This window comes from Silene latifolia, chromosome Y (genome assembly GCF_048544455.1).
Source record: "Silene latifolia isolate original U9 population chromosome Y, ASM4854445v1, whole genome shotgun sequence".
NCBI classification, from domain to species: Eukaryota; Viridiplantae; Streptophyta; class Magnoliopsida; order Caryophyllales; family Caryophyllaceae; genus Silene; species Silene latifolia.
The window spans coordinates 22,253,091-22,259,090 of NC_133538.1; the positions used below are offsets into that span (position 1 = coordinate 22,253,091).

The following is a 6,000-nucleotide window of genomic DNA, read 5'->3' on the forward strand; positions in this document are numbered from 1 at the left end:
AGGGGCGATTTAGGCATGAAAGTTAAAGCATTTTATTTATTTTTATTGTTGAATGAATGAACGTCATTTATTTAATTATTTTTGTAATTTTTGTACCTAGTATGGCCTAGTTTATTTTAATCGTTATTACCCTAAATGTAAGGGAATAACGGTTTGTTTGTAATTTAAATACGATCTCGTATCGTCGGTTTGTAATTAATTAATAGTTTTTATTTATTTATTTAATTAATGTATAATAGGAATAGCTATGTAATTTGATTGTAATAATTATTTTTACCGGCGTTTCCAAAAGACGGAATTTACATCGAGACGGAGTCTATTTTGGAAGAAGTTCCATATCCCACAAGACGGTGCATGCTTGGAAGATGTTCCAATGAAGATGCTAGGGACTAAGGAGTTGGTTTCCGAATATGTAATAGTCTAGTTAATTTGATTAGCTAGGTGGCCATACTAGGATTTATCCGTTTTTGCATGTTTTATTTATTTTATGCTAGTTCATCATGCCGAAATCGCCACACATGCATTTTATTTGGTTTCATGCTTTTATCTTTCTATTGTCGATTTAAAGTTATCGAAACTCACCTAGTTAGTTCACTTAAGGGAGAATGATAACTAATTGACAACATCTCTCACTTTTCTATTAATCTAAAATTGAGATTAGCCTTACCCATTATTAACACCTATGAATCCTTTGTTCATTAGAGCCACGCTCGCCCAAGCGGGGTGTTCTTTTTTTACCTCAGGTAAGTAGGGTGATTACGGTTATCACGCGCCAAAGTTGGTTGGACTCAACTGGGTATAAGACGGTCTTGTATTCTGGGGCTAGTATATGAGTTTTTTGAAATCCGTCGACCAAGAATTCTAAAGGTAGAATTAGTCAAGCGTTGACTTACCGAATTTACACAATTATGGGATGTTTTTCCCAAGCGATGCCTATTTTTGTCTAAAAACGGATCTTGGAATCATTTATATAATTTAGTGAGAGGTCATTATATAAATGGACTTGTTAAAAATGTTTATCAAGTTTTTATAACATTGAATGTTGATTTTACTATTTCTCGTTCATTTTCATTAATTTATTTACTATGACATCGTGCATTTCATCCTCCTTTCATCCTCTTTTTATTATTATACTCGTTTCGTTTTTTCATAGAAAGCGGTTTCTTTGAAGGAATTCGGTAGCAATGATTGGTAACATGATTTCCCAAATCACCTACATAAGCTTACGACGATTTTTGCGATATTTTTTTTACAACTTAATGTCCATACATATTAAAAAGGGGTTTCATGTTGCAAACTCTTATTACGAGTTTAAATGGGAGTCACATATTAGTTTTAATTACTCAAGAGTAAACGGTTAGGTAGTCCAATTTTGCAAGAAGTTGAGATTTTGCCACATGTTGCACTCAATTTATAGTAATTTACTCTTATTAACACTACAACAAATCCCTTGCATTTTTTACACTTCCGCATTGACGCTTTAATGGAGCGTCAAACCCAATACTCACTTCCCGTCCCTTTTTGACACCTTTTGATACTGTCACGTTAATAAAATACATATGGGCGCAATTTTTTATTTACCTAAAAACATTTACCTAAAAAAGTCCACGGCCAAACATTTTCAATTTCATCGCCTAAAACGACTCTGTGTCTCCCATCTCTCCCATTATCTCCTAATTAATCTCGTCGTCATCTCCCATCTCCGATTTCAATTTAATCATCTTCCAACTGTTGCACAGTTTCCTATCTCACACTTCTATCGATTCACCTTCTCAAAACACAATCAAATTGAAAAATCGATCGATTTAATTGGGGCTATTCATTCCAGTTATAAATTTTAATTGACCAAGCAAGGTTAGTTTCTAATTTTAAGCATCAATCTACTTGTGTTTAGTTTGTTTCATCATATATATATCATGATTTTGATCATGGTACAGAATAATATGTAATTTTCTTAACCCTAATGTTGAATTCGTTCGTATGTCTGAACTTGTTTTATTGATGTTTTGTGTGAATCGTATTGTTCCTTTTACTTGTCTCTCCTCTTTGAACACTTTTAAGTTGTTCATCTTTACCAATTAATTCAATTGATGATTGGATTTCGCATCTGAGTTTTGACAAATGATGTAACCCTTATTTTGTTGCTAATTAATCCTTTTCTTGTTCAATATGAATGATGTTGATGACTGTAATTGTGTTTGGGAGCCCTCATCTAGCCCTTCTAATTTGGAACCCTAATTTCATTTGTATTTACCATATGAATTAGTTATCCTAATTTTTCTTGCTACATTGACATTTCCTTCAAAATTAGAACCCTAATCCTTTTTTTTATTGTTATTCTTGTTGTCGATGTTGTTTCTTTATTTCTAATTATTGTGGTTAATTGTTATAGATGCATGTTGTTGTTGTAGTTGATGTTGTTGGGGTTAATTGTTGTGGAGTAATGATGGAAACAAACGAACAAGCAGAGGAGGAAACTGGGTACTGGGTAGAAGAAGGTCAAATAAGGATATGAGAGAAGGGATATGGATAATAGAAATTGAAATAAGAAGAGGGGCATTTTGGTCAGAAATTATAAGTCTTAGACGGAAATTTGAAATATCAGTAGAATATTTCCTTTTACGTGGCCGGAGACTAGAAATGGTAGCAATTTTATGTAAAAATGCTTAGTAAGATAGTAAGTTTAAAAGTTTTTTTATAAGGTAGTAGATTTTGAAAAATGCAATTTTTTTATAAGGTAGATGATTTCAACTTAGGCCGATTTTCTCACAGAAAATACAATAGCTATTGATTATTCAAAAATGATATATAGTTGCATTGGTAAATGAAATGTGAAGAATTTTACTTTGTATCTGAACGTCTTTTTGGAGAAACTAATGGTAAAATTTGTAATTGGTTTGTCATTAAAATTAAACAAAAACAATAAAAATGGGATGGTAACCTGTCAAAATAAAAATAAAAAATGTGATGGTAGGAATATTTTTGGTAATGAGTAAGAGCGAGTAGCTGGAGCGACTGGAAAATGTTCTGATTGATCATAGGAAATATTACAAAAGTATACACGGATGAGAATTCGTGAATGTATAGTACTCAGACCTTTGTCTGCCCTAGGCTTCGCCATACTTAGAATGGAGTTTTGGAAACAAAATATACTATAAAATTCCTTAAATTTCACATTATTAAATATTTAACTGTAAAGGTAAGTGAGTAATTCGAAAACCAATGGTATTGCAGATATAGGAATAGAAATGTTGATGGGGAACATTTGATTTGTATTGATGGACTAAAGAGTAGTACTCCATATTAGATGAGGTATGTAACTTTGCTGCCTCACCGGTGTGATAAACATTAAGAGCCATAAGGCCTATAATGATTTATGTAGTTAGATGACGGATAAGTCAATATCTTTTAAACAAAAGTCTACCTACTTTTATCTAGGAAGTCACGCAATGGAGGCGACTAGGCTACAATTGAATCTTGGATAACCTTGACATGACCACGTCTCGCATTGTACGAATTTTAGGTCCATATGAGCATCAGTTGTTTGATGTATTATACACAAGAAGCTAGGTTCTATCGGAGCCAGAATGCTGAGTTGCTGTTGTCCAGAAATTTAGGATATATAGCATAAGGGAATTAGTAAGTCTCCCTTGTAACGGGTATATACGTCACAAGCGTAACATGGGGATATATGTCACAAGCTTGTGACGGGTCAAATTTTATGTATCCAAGTCATATTTTGTGGATATGCTATATTGCTATAGGCTGGCAACAATGTACTTGGATAGCTGAATCACCAAAAATACGCACGTGAAAAAAATCTGAATCTCCTTTTCAGTTTATACGGTAGTTTGATAACGTGTTGCCTGGTACCCTATGTATTTTGCACTTAGCATCGTAAATTGTCGCATCACTAATCACCATTACATATCATGAGTCTTCAGACAAGCTTTCATAGGGAACTGGATTCATGTAAACAGTAGATAGTTTTAAACGACCTTGTTTGTGAAATTGCTGAATAATTAAATTTGTTCCTTATTCATATGTCAAAATTTGTTATGCTGGACTATCTGTTTCATGTATACTGCTGCTATTTCAGCGATCACTAAGCTGTGAGATTCAGTACATTTACCTGTTTCAGGTTTATATTTCAGGTTTATAGTACTACCTCCATCTCATTTATATTGGCCCCATTCATGTATACTAAATTATTACCTGATACTAAATCGACGCGCTCATTTGAAAATTGTAGGTTTCAGATTCTTCGGATGGTCAAGTCGCGCCGGAATAATGAGATGGAATGTTATCTGCTACAACTATCGCGTCGAATTATTTTATCAAAAGATTTTTTGTTCTAGTACCATTTGATAACTTGAGTTTTAATATGTATTTTGGATTAAGTTCACTCAACACTCTTTCTATTTTGGTATGGTTGAATAATATAATAATTGTAGTAACTACTAATTATTATATGAGTATTTTCTAATTTTCTTGGTTATTAATTATGAGGTTTGGTTACAATTTAACGATCCCAGTCGGCAATAGTGTAAGAACTTTGATTAAATATATGTCCTTATGTATGTTTAAAACAAAATTGATGCATACAATAATTCGATATAGAGAAACTGAACAAATGACGCTTAAAAGCGTCCTGAATATATGATTTTAGCGTTGTGATTCTGTCATAGAGTGACACTTAAAAGCGTAATTTTTATTATTGACGCATAAAGGCGTCAATATTGGTGACGCAAAAAAGCGTCAAAAAATACTGACGGCAAAAATTTTGACGCTTTTAAGAAGCGTCGAGAATATAATTATCGACGCTTTTTTGCGTCGAGAGTTGGCTTTATAAGCGTTAAAAATGCAAGGGATTTGTTGTAGTGTAAGTGTATAAAATATCATGAATGACATGAAGAGAGGTCTTCATGAGATTCATTTTTGCTTGTTGAAGCAAAGAGGAATGTGAAAGTGAGTGGGAGTTAAGAATAAGCAACCCTATATGTATGCGATAGAACAAAGTTGAAAGAGACATCTACTCAATGGATAGGCTAGTTCCACTATCTTGGTATGAGATACCAAGTACGGGTCACTTCTATGTAACGATGTTTACATGAATTGACAAAACGTAAGACGTCTAGCAAAGGACATTTTGTATCGAAATAAAGCTAGAGTAGCAATGATTTCGATAGGGACAAATGAACCTAAATTTGGTTTTAAAAGAATGTAATCATCTATGTTTATACATAGAAGGCATCACTTATGTGATTTAAAACAAAAGGTTTTGTACCTACTCCTATGATAACTTGGTGGTTAGTTTAGGCCACTCAAGTTAGAGGTATTTTACATTCTTCACGAAAACTAAATATTATACTATCTTGTAGAGTTTAAAGTCTCTAATCCAGTGAACCCAATTGATAAAACCTCAAGTAAATTCGTTTAACGTATAAAAGATTAGCACATTGTACAACCATTTGATTGAGAATCTTATAGTGTGTGTGCATTTATTATGCAAAAGAAACACAAATAGTGAGGTGATTGATCATATACATACGGATGTGTAAGGCCAATAGTAGGTTATATATACTTCGTTACTTTTACCGTAATGTTAAGTAGATATGAATACTTCGTATCTATTTAATAAGACATAAAAGTAATTTTTGAAACGTGGAATATTTTCAAAATGAAGTACTAAACAAAAGTACGACAAGTTCAAAAATGTTGATCGGAAATTTAAAGTAATGACTTTGAAAGTCAAATGGGTAATATCAAGTAATGACCTTGATGATCACTAAGAAGATTGTGAACCATAGAGTATGGTGTATTCATGAAGATAAACCAAACTTTATGAGATATAGTTTGAGGTTTTTCGCAATTTTGTAAGCTATTTTCTCACTAAAAGTTTAAAACCCGGCTATAATAGACTAAATGACTCCATATGAGAAATGGATAGGGAGGGTCCCTAACTTGTCATTTTTAAACAATTGGGACCATAAATGTTTA

At 32.7% G+C, this 6,000-nt stretch overlaps 1 long non-coding RNA gene across 1 annotated transcript; it reads left to right on the forward strand.

Annotated features, from left to right (window-relative positions):
• The first annotated feature begins 1,603 nt into the window (after positions 1-1,603).
• On the forward strand, positions 1,604-4,502 carry LOC141627352 (uncharacterized). The gene is made up of 2 exons (XR_012536918.1): positions 1,604-1,854; positions 4,253-4,502. It is a non-coding gene; the product is annotated as an uncharacterized LOC141627352 (long non-coding RNA).
• Positions 4,503-6,000: the final 1,498 nt, after the last annotated feature.